The 11,883-nt window shown below is 39.7% G+C and overlaps 1 non-coding gene across 1 annotated transcript; it reads left to right on the forward strand.

The window, feature by feature from the left end:
- The first annotated feature begins 11,319 nt into the window (after positions 1 to 11,319).
- LOC141694453 (small nucleolar RNA R71) lies at positions 11,320 to 11,426 on the forward strand. The gene has a single exon (XR_012563759.1). It is a non-coding gene; the product is annotated as a small nucleolar RNA R71 (small nucleolar RNA).
- The last annotated feature ends 457 nt before the right edge of the window (positions 11,427 to 11,883 follow it).

The raw sequence follows: 11,883 nt of genomic DNA on the forward strand, positions 1-11,883 counted from the left end.
AAGAATTGAAGAAATTTGAAGTTATGCAGAGACACCCGACAAATGATGAATATCCATCGAGTTAGTAGTATGGCTATCCGACGGATGACTGTTGTTAGGCTTATCCGTCGGGATACTATCACTACTCGACGGATGATGAATATCCATAGGGATAGTAGAAATGAAAGAGTTTGGAGTGGAGACTATTGTAGACTCTGTGCAGATTGATGAAAATTTTGGCACAGATGTCTCAACAGTCTCAGAAAGGAATGGTAAATGAGCCAACAAATCATCTAAAAGATTATGCTCACTTACTTGGATTTTTGGCTTCTCCAAGAGAGTTAAAGATGGAGAATTTGGAAGTGATGTATTGATCATTCAACATCCAGTGAGTGTGTGGGAGAATTTGGTGTATCAGGTGCTTCAATTATGAGAGATTTGGTTGTGACTCCACATTTATTGGAGCCACATCAACCTGACTTTGAGAAGGTGCAGTGATTGGGTCTTTAGCACCAGTTTGCACTAAGTGTGTGCCCTGTGCATCCCCAAGAGTTTTTGATTTCTTCTTTCTGATATAAGTTTGGGGTGAGCTTGTGTCCCTTACCCTCTTGGCTTGTGCTCTTGGTTGAGAGCTTTGTTCAATACTCACATCCTTTTGGGAGGATGCAACTAGTAATAAGCTTAAATCTTTTTTTAAGCACTGCAGTTTGTTGAGAAACTGCAGTGTGGCTAGGCTAGGAAACACTCACCTCTCCAACCTTATTCTTAGGGCTTCTTTTATTTTCACCCTGTCCCTCACCTTTCTTACCCTCCTTCACACTCCCCTCTTTGGGTTTAGTGGATTTTATAACTGATTTCTTTTGAAAGAAATCAGAGGGGGTTTTCTTAGCTTTGGATTTTGGAATTTTTGTTTTGGCAGCTTGGGTAGGCATCTGTTTGGTCATTGACATAGATGCCATAGCTATAATAGAAGGCAAAGAAATGTGTGAGGTTGGAAGAGTAGAGACAAAAGAAATTACCTCACAAACCTGAGGTCTCTTCATTACCGGAAAATAGAATAAGGACACCTCCTTGTGATGATTTGCTCTATTTAAATCTGCAATAATCCTTCTTTCTTGAACCCAACAATTTAGCTTGTTGGTTGGGTTCTCAATCACAATATTCTCAATAAGATGGTTAGCAAGCATCATAAAGAATCTAGCATAATAGACACTTTTACCTCTCTTATTAAGTTCTCCTAACTTAAAGCCTAACTCAAACAAAACCAAGTTACTAAAATTGAAATACTTATCAGTAATAATATGTAAAGCATGTTAAGTATGGATATATCGATAGAATCAAAATTTCTAACCTTGCCAGAAAACACTTTAGTTACTACATCACATAGATAACTCCATATTTTTCTAAGACCCAACCTTCTAATTTCACTCAATTTAGATGTAGTGAGTGCATAGCCCATATAGTTAAGCATGTTAACAATATCCATGTCTGTGTATGGAGTAGTAACATTGTTATCAGGGATTTTAAAGCATGCTTTGACAATATCACTATTTATGCAAAATTGCTTACTTCTTATAGAGTGAAAGTGATGGCCTTGTCTGTTGAGTTGTACACTGCAGTTATCCACATATCCTCTATAACCTCACAGTAAATGGTGGGTGATTCCAAGCATGGTATAGTTGAGTTTACAGTTCTTCACAAAATCCATCATTTTGTGATAGTCACCAGACTGTTGAATCTCCTTGTTTACAAAAGCTGAGAAGTTGTTTTTCTCATAGATGTAACCGGTTTGAGACATAATTTTCACTACAGGTGCCATTGCTATAGATTTGAAAGTTTGCAAGGAGATAATTTGCTTTTGAGAGAAAGAAGTTAGAGCAATTGAATCTTGAAAATGATAAAAGAAAAGAATGAAAAAGAATTTAGCTTTTATACTATCTCAGGGATAAACTGACAAAAATAATAAAGTGAAATAAAGGACCAATAAAAATTACCCAGAATAGTCGTTTAAAAATAAATAAACTGTAAAAATTATCTCACTTATCTATCGTGTCATGCTTACAAGCTGTATGTATACTCAATGGATAATGTTCAGAGTTTTAACGGCTAAGATTGAGACAATTCAACAGATGAAGATAAAATAGTTATCCGTCGAGTTATAAAATATTCCAGAAAAATAATTGATTTTTATTAACAAATTATATTCTGACGGATGATCAAACTCGATGGATAATGATCATCCGTCGGGATGTAAATTTTGACTAAGCCAAAATTTCATCCAAAACAGAAAAATCAATTAATTTTCTGGCTACATTGTGTTGGGCACAAAGCATGCGCTAAATAATTCACGCAAGTATACACGTTCGCAAGTAATATAGAATGATTTCTAGTTCGTTCCCACAGAGACTCCGATTAATTATATCTAATTAACACTTACTCACCAATGTATGATTATTCTTCAATGTCAAGATAATAACAATTAAGGTTGATTAACTAATATTTACTACGAGAATTAAACACTTGAATTAACAATATTAAACACACATGAGATCATAACTTCATTACTACTTCATTGAATAGTCATTATTATTACCCTTAGCATGTAATGGTGATGATATTAATCGAACAACACGAAACTGATAAACGCCAACTTTCGTTGTACGAATACCATTCTACCAAGCATCCATAATTAAGATAGAAGTTGAATAGGTATCAATTATGTTGAGACCCTATATATCTACAGAATTTGACAACATAACGATTTAAGCGCAAGTTATTCATTATGATTACACAGGGCAAGTAAAACGATTAGAGTTACCCACTAATCATGCATACAATACACGAACCTATGTTAGCATGGCATGTTCTAAATTTCAAGATTCACTGTCGCTTCACAAGAGATTAACAGTCTATTTTACATGTTCGCGATGCACATAAGACGAATAAGCACAACATATGCTAGATATCATACAGTCACCACATACCAAGGTATTAAACAATTAACTAAAGAAATCCATAGTAAATCCGCTATGACCCCATGATTGCGATTAGCCCATAATAGAACTCATCATCACCGTGGGTTCATATGAAAGCATGATAAAAACACAATGATATAAACTAATAAAAATCCTTAATAAATAATGAAGTACGTCACAAGAGTATTAAGGTTCAAAGCATAAAGAAAACTAGCATCCACTATTACAACGAATTAAAAGAATCACAAGATAAACGTATGCTTCCTCTTCTTCATTGTTGCGTGCTTAAACGGTCTTCTCAATCTTCTTGCCTTCGCTCTCAATCATCTTCTCTCTAGAAAACATCTTCCCATAAGGTTTATATAATAACCCAAAAGAACCATTGTCCACAGAAGTCCAATCGTAATAGAATTATAAAAATCCAGATTTTGAAAATCCGCACCCAGGCGGCTGCCTCCTTCTTCCAGGAGGCCGCCTGCTACCAGGCAGTCGCCTGCTCCCATCAGGCGGGCGCCTGCATCACTTCTGGAAAATTCCTATTTTTGCTTCTGTTTTTACTGAATTCTTCGCACATCAACCCGAGACTTATTCCAAGCACTTCCTTAAGCTTATTTTGATAAAATCCACCTATCTAAGCAAGTTATACCTTGAAATGCAAAAACACTCGAAAACACGTCAAATACACAAAATACTCGAGTTCAAGACACCAATTCAAGCCGTTATGAAACGTTCTAAGTGGTATATAATGCCACTTATCACACCCCCAAACTTGAATCGATGCTTGTCCTCAAGCAGCACAGACTCAAACTCAGAATAAAATATGCATGAATGCAAACTATATGAATGCAATGATCCCTATCGCGATGACTAAACCAACCAACACATGAAATATCAACAAATACAATTAGGCGACTAAAGATCAATCAAATCACGCAAGCTAACATACAACTAGAAATGTGGTGTGTGCGAATGCTTAACAGATATGCTTCGAAACTAGATCAATCACCATAACTTAATTATCCTCAAGGCAATCACAAGCTTATACGAAGAATATATTCTAGACACAAAATGACTTATAACACTTCAAGATTATTGGAGTTTATTACAAAATCATGCTTTTATTCAACACATAAACAAATGCTTATTTGATCGTGCAGTGAGTAAGGTCCATAAAAGACTTATGAAATGGTACCCATTTAGCGAGCGTTAGGTTAGCGGATCCCAGACTATAAAAGCCTTAGGTCACTAGGCACAAAGTCCCCTAAGAACTTAATAACTCGAATACCAAAGAGCTCACTCGTGATCAATTGTGCATTAACCATATTTTTCTTTTTTTTTCTTTTTTTCCTAATTATGAGTAAGTGCGTTTCGCTCCATCTGGCTCAACCCTAGACTACTCGTATACAATACGAGCCGGCTACTAGCCATTTGACGCCTAGCCACAACTAGCAATGAATTCCAATTTTTTTCCAATTTTTATATTTTCATGTCTTTTATCATTAAGAGCCTATCATGCATTCTAAGCATAAGCAATAGATTAACCTTAAAAACCATCAAACCATGACAATAATCTAGTCCTTAAGCATACTCTAAGACTTAGTGAAATTACAAGTGTTTCTAGCATGCATGCCAACCTAACAAGATTCAACATCACTCCAACACTATCAATACACTCGCATTAATATTACATATTAATCGGTAAAGCAACACAAAGGGATCATGATCATGGTATATGCATGAGCTATATAACATGATAAATAAAGCTATAAAAAAACTATATGGCAAAAATATGCAACTATATGAACTAAACTAAAATGCAAATACAACTACATGACACACACACAAATATGTTCCTTAACTACCACCCCCAAACTTAAAATCTTCACTGTCCCCAGTGAAGGTAATAGAAAGGAACACAGGGGATACCTACTCAAAAGAATCATCATCATCATCATCCTCAGAGGGTGGAGTGTCAGGAGGTGGATAAGCAGAATCCTCACCATAAACGGGCCACTGGATATCAGCTCCAAGGCCTCTAAATGCAGTCCCAAGTGCTTGGGTGAGCTCCTGCGCAAACCGATTCTGCGACTCATACATCACATCCATCCTCCTGGAAAGCCTCCTGTACTGGACATCAGCCAATCCCGAACCATCTCCTTCCTGGGCTCTCGAAGGACCTGCCTCTCCCTGAGCCTGACTGGGCCTAGCCATGGTAGCACCAGCTACTAGAACTCCTCTTGGAAGGTGATATCCCAAACCATGTGACTCGGGCTCTCCACCCGTCTACTCCTGCATCGCATTCAACATCGATGAATCAATAGGAGCGGATGACATCTGTAGCTGCTCATAAGATAACCATTGGACTCCACATGCCTTACAAAGCTTCGTGACAATAGAGGCATACGGGATAGAGTACTGCGACTTCCCCCTCAAAAACTTCAAAATCCCTTGGTAGATGTACTCACCAAGGTCCACATAATATTCCTCATTCAAAATTCCCCATAACAACCTAGCCCTCTCCACTGTAACCTCATGTGCATGCACAGACGGAAGAATATTAGCACACATAAATGCATTCCAAGCACGAGCATACCTGTTCATCGCGACAGTAGGGAAATTACGATACTCGTTGGTTCCCCTTTTAAACTTCCACACTGTGCCCGGCCGACAGAGAGTAGCAATAATCAAGTCCATATTAAAGTCCTCAGGGGACTTTTCATTCCAATTCTCCTCCCATGGTTTCCTCTGTCGCTGCCCAATTACCCGGCGAATCGCCTCGGGCTGATAATCAATAGTAAGCCCACGAACAACAGAAAACCCATTCTTGTCGGCCTTGGCATTCGCATAGAACTCGCGAACAATACTCATCGGAACCGCCTCAGGTGACTCACAGAATGTAATCCATCCCTTCTCAGCAATCATCGGTAAAAAATCACCATCCCTCCCTGATGGAAAGAACCCCCTCTCCCTCATAATAGGCTTAGTCAAAAGCTTCGTGTACTCTTCCTCAGCAGCCCCATCCAACAATAGGGGCCTCGCAGCAGTGTTCCTCGAAGAATCAACTGTCGGAATAGTGCTGTTGCTCCCTACAGTTAGAAATCTCTTCGGGGCCATTAGAACTAAAAATAAGGGTTAGAGAGTTGTGTTTGGTGTGTAGGAGAGATTTCGTAGAGTTGAAAGTATATGGGATGTGTATGGAGAGGTTGTATGTATATATATATAGCAAAATTAGGGTTTAAATTTGATTAGGAGTGGGGATTGTGGATAAGTATGGGGGGGTAAAATCGTGGGTTAGTGGTGATATGCTGCTGTGGTTTTTGTTTTGTGTTTTGTGTTTTGGTGTTTTTGTTTTTTTATAAGCTGAAAACAATTTTTTCAAAATTCAGGGGCGCAGGCGGTCGCCTGGCACCAGCAGGAGCAGCAGGCGGGTGCTGCTAGCGCGCGGCCGCCTGATCCTAGCAGGCGGGCGCCTGTAAGGTCTCTGGAATTTTTTTTTTCTGCCAACATTTTTCTGATTTTTTTGGGTTTTTGGATAAAGTACTAAATTCTAAGGTGTTCTATGGTCTCATATCTTGGGTTGCCTCCCAAGAAGCGCTTCTTTTACGTCATTAGCTTGATGTAGAGTAATACGATTAAGATGACAATAAAATGACACTAACCACTTCACGGTTTGCCATATCCCCATAATAGTGCTTCAATTTCTGGCCATTTACTTTGAATGCTTGGCCCGGATCATTCTCAAAAATCTCCACCGCTCCATATGGTAACACAGTTTTGACGATAGATGGTCAAGACCACCTTGATTTCAACTTTCCAGGAAAAAGTTAGAGACGAGAGTTGAATAGAAGAACTTGTTGCCCTGGCACGAATGACTTAGGCGATAGCTTCCGGTCATCCCATCTTTTTATCTTTTCCTTGTATATTTTGTTGTTTTCGTATGCTTGAAGTCGAAATTTATTAAGTTTATTTAACTGAAGCATTCTCTTCTTCCCAGCTGCATCTAGATCAAGGTTTAACTTCTTCAATGCCAAATAAGCCTTATGCTCAAGCTCTGCAGGTAAATGACATCCCTTACCATAGACAAGTTGAAACGGGGACATCCCAAATGGAGTCTTGTATGCTGTTCTATAAGCCCAAACAGCTTCATCGAGCTTCAAAGACCAATCTTTCCTTGACGGACAAACGACTTTCTCTAGAATGCGCTTGATTTCTCTATTAGACACTTCAGCTTGACCATTAGTTTGCGGATGATAGGCAGTAGCAATGCGATGATTCATATTGTGGCATTGCATCATAGAAGTAAACTTACGATTGCAAAAATACGACCCTTCATCACTTATGATAACTCGTGGCATTCCAAACCTTGTGAATATCTGCTTATAAAGAAAACTCAACACTACCTTTGCAACATTAGTCGGTAGAGCTTTGACTTCTACCCATTTCGAGAGATAATCGAATGCGAGCAAGATGTACTGATTATTACAGGACAAGATAAATGGTCCCATGAAATTGATTCCCCAAACATCGAAGACCTCAACTTCAAGCATCACATTTAAAGGCATCTCATCCTTTCTGGTAAGATTCCCAACTCTTTGGCAACGATCACACCTTAAAACCAATTGATGTGCATCCTTAAATAATGTAGGCCATAAAAAACCTGCTTGAAGAATACGAGCTGCTATCTTTTCACCACCATAATGTCCACCATAAACTGTGGAATGACAGTCTCGTAATATCCCCTCCGTCTCACAGAATGGGATACATCTCCTGATGATCTGGTTAGCTCCTTGTCTAAACAAATATGTTTCATCCCACATGTACCACTTCACTTCATGCAGAAACTTCTTCTTTTGAGCCGCATTCATATTAGGAGGCATTATATTGCTAACAAGATAGTTCACAATGTCTGCGAACCATGGCTCTTCCTCTTGAATTGCGAACAACTGCTCATCCGGAAAAGATTCGTTGATCAATGTCTTATCATGTGAAGTAGACTCGGGATTCTCCAATCTAGAGAGATGGACAGCTACTTGATTTTCAGTACCTTTTCGATCTTTGATCTCTAACTCGAATTCCTGTAGCAAGAGAACCCCGCGAATAAGTCTAGGCTTCGAATCCTTCTTTGAGACTAGATAATGGATGGCAGCGTGATCAGTAAACACTGTCACCTTTGTCCCAAGTAGATAAGATCAAAATTTTTCGAAATCAAAAACTATAGCCAAGAGCTCATTTTCAGTAGTGGTGTAGTTCATTTGGGCTCCATTTAGCGTCTTACTAGCATAGTAGACCACATAAAAGATATTATTCATTCGCAGTCCAAGAACTTCTCCCACTGCATAATCACTTGCATCACACATCATCTCAAAAGGTTCTCTCCAATCAGGTGCCGTAATAACTGGTGCGGTGATTAAACTCTTCTTGAGAGTCTCGTATGCTGCCAAACATTCATCATCAAATTTGAAAGGCACATCTTTCTCGAGCAAGTTGCACAACGGATTAGATATCTTAGAGAAGTCCTTGATGAAACGCTGATAAAAACCCGCATGACCAAGAAAGCTACGGATTCCTTTCACAGAAATAGGTGGCGGAAGATTTTCAATGAGGCCACCTTGGCTTTATCCACCTTAAGACCTTTACTAGAGACCTTGTGCCCAAGAATGATGCCTTGCTCCACCATGAAGTGACATTTTTCCCAATTGAGCACCAGATTGGTTTCCACACACCTTTTGAGCACCAAACGGAGATTATTCAAGCATTCATCATACGAATGTCCAAAGACAGGGAAGTCGTCCATGAACACTTCGACATTATTTCTGATCATATCAGAGAAAATCGCCATCATGCATCTCTGAAAAGTGGCAGGTGCACCACATAAGCCAAAAGAAACTCTGCGAAAAGCAAACGTGCCGAATGGACAAGTGAAAGTAGTCTTCTCTTGATCTTCTGGTGTAATGCAAATCTGATTGTATCCCGAATAGTCGTCCAAAAGATAATAATACTCATGACCAGCCAACTTGTCAAACATCTGATCAATATATGGAAGAGAGAAGTGATCCTTCCTCGTGGCTTTATTCAACTTTCTGTAGTCCATGCATACCCTCCATCCGGTGACTGTTCGAGTGGGGATAAGCTCGTCTTCTCATTTGCTACCACAGTAATACCTCCTTTCTTAGGTACACATTGCACGGGGCTCACCTAAGAACTGTCAGAAATAGGATAAATGATTCCTTCATCTAGCCATTTTAGAATTTCTTTCTTCACCACTTCTTTTATGATAGGATTAAGCCTTCGCTGTTGCTCAACAGTTGGCTTGCTACCTTCCTCTAGCAGAATTTTATGCATGCAGTACGAAGGGCTGATCCCTTTTATATCTGCTATAGTCCATCCGATGGCCGATTTGTATTCTCTCAAAATCCTCAAGAGCTTGTCCTCATCACTTCCTAAAAGGTCAGATGCAATAATAACTGGCAAAGTAGATGCATCACCTAAAAAAGCATACCTCAAGTGTTCAGGCAGTGGTTTAAGCTCCAAAGTAGGTGCTTTCTCAATATATGGTTTGAGCTTTCCCTCAGAATTCTTGAGATCAGTATTTCCCATAGATTTAAATGGCATGTCTAGCTTTCGTTTCCAAGGAGAAGCATTCAGATATTGTAACTGCTCATTGCCTTCGTAATCTTCACTGTCAAAATCCCCCAATAAGGCTTTTTCTAAGGCATCAGACCTTAGCACATGATCAAGTTCTGAAATAACTGCAGAATCAGACAAATCCACCTTGAAGCACTCCTCATCTTCCGTAGGGAATTTCATCGCATTGAACACATTAAATGTCACATCTTGATCTTGCACCCTCATAGCGAGTTCACCTTTTTGCACATCTATCAAGGTACGGCCCGTAGCCAAGAAAGGTCTTCCCAAGAATATGGGAATCTTCTTATCTTCCTCGAAATCCAGAATGATAAAATCTGCAGGAAAGATGAGCTTGTCCACTTTTACTAGCACATCCTCCACGATGCCTCATGGGTATGTAATCGAACGATCAGCCAATTGTAGAAACATGTAGGTGGGTTTCGGATCAGGCAAATTTAGCTTTTTGAAGATAGACAACGGCATCAGATTGATGCTTGCTCCCATATCGTAAAGGCACTTCTCAAATGACATCTTGCCAATGGTGCAAGGAATGGTGAAGCTACCTGGATCCTTAAACTTTGGAGGTAACTTTTGCTGCAGCACGGCACTGCACTCTTCTGTCAGAGCAACGGTATCAAGATCATCTAGTTTCACCTTCCTTGAAAGAATACCTTTCAAGAATTTTGCATAACTAGGCATTTTCTCCAGAGCCTCAGCGAAAGGTATGTTAATGTGAAGTTTCTTGAACACCTCCAGAAACTTACCAAATTGCTTGTCCAGCTTTTGTTTTTGCAATCGCTTAAAAAAATGTGGTGGAGGATAAAGCTGTTTCTCCCATGTATTACCCTCAGGCAGAGTGTGTTTGATAGTAGTCTTCCTTGGTTCCCCCTCTTTCTCCTTTTACTTTTCTTCTTCATCTACGACTTCAACTTCTCTATCTTTTGCTTTTTCAGCATCAACAAATTTTCCAGACCTTAAGGTGATAGCTTTGACTTACTCTTTAGCTTCCTTCCTGCCTGGCACTTCAGTATCGCTAGGAAGTGTGCTAGGTTGACGATTGAGCAAGGCATTGGCTATTTGTCCAATTTGATTTTCCAAGATCTTGATAGAAACAGCCTGACTTTTGCACAACAACCTTAACTCCTTAAAATCAGCACTAGAAGGTGAAGCAGCTACTCCTTGTTGAGAATATGATTGCCTTTGAGCAAATTGCTGAGGTTGCTGGCATCCAGGTGGATTAAACTGTTTACTTGCAGCTTGCTGATATGGTTGCTGAAAAGTATTCTGATTATTGCTCCAGCTGAAATTGGGATGATTTCTGTTATTAGGATGATAAGTAGCGGGCACAGGCTGCTGTGGTCTTTAAAAATTCTTCACATACGGAACAGATTCATTAACAAGAGAACACTGATCCATAGCATGAGAGCCTGCACAAAGCTCACAGATACTAGCTATTTGATTTACTCCATAGTTGGCTAAAGAATCGACCTTCATAGACAGTGCCTGAAGCTGCGCTGCAATAGCTGTAGCTACAGCAACTTCCAGAATACCTGTTACCTTCCCAGGCATCATCCTTTGAGTCGGGTTTTGATACTCATTTGCAGCCATAGTTTCAATGAGATGATAGGCCTCAATATAGCTTTTGGCCCACAAGGCGCCTCCAGAAGCTGCATCGAGCATGGGCCGAGATTGAGCCCCCAAACCATTATAAAAACCGGTGATCACCATCCAATCAGGTAAACCATGATGTGGACACTTTCTCAACATCTCCTTGTAGCGCTCCCAAGCTTTGCACATAGATTTTCCTTGTTGATGTGCAAACTGAGTAAGAGCACTCCTCATAGCTGCAGTCTTGGCCATTGGATAGAACTTCACCGAAAACTTTTGCGCAAGATCTTCCCAAGTAGTGATGGACCCAGCTGGTAAAGAATGTAACTAGTCCTTAGCTTTGTCCCTCAGAGAGAATGGGAAAAGCCTCAACTTGATAACCTCATCAATAACACCATTATATTTGAAAGTACTACAGATCTCAACAAAATTACTGATATGCATGTTGGGATCTTCAGTCGCAGCACCTCCGAAAGAAACAGAATTCTGCACCATCTGAATAGTGCTCGCCTTGATTTTAAAAGTATTGGCCTGAATAGCCGGATGAATGATGCTTGACTGAATGTCATCAATTTTAGGCCGAGAAAAGTCCATAAGAGCTGGATCAACTTGAACTATACGATAACCCATTGTTTCAGGTTCTTTCTTTTCACTCTCTTTATCCGAATCTTCAAAAACTATCTTCTCTGAAAAG

This window comes from Apium graveolens, chromosome 10 (genome assembly GCF_009905375.1).
Source record: "Apium graveolens cultivar Ventura chromosome 10, ASM990537v1, whole genome shotgun sequence".
Lineage (NCBI taxonomy): Eukaryota > Viridiplantae > Streptophyta > Magnoliopsida > Apiales > Apiaceae > Apium > Apium graveolens.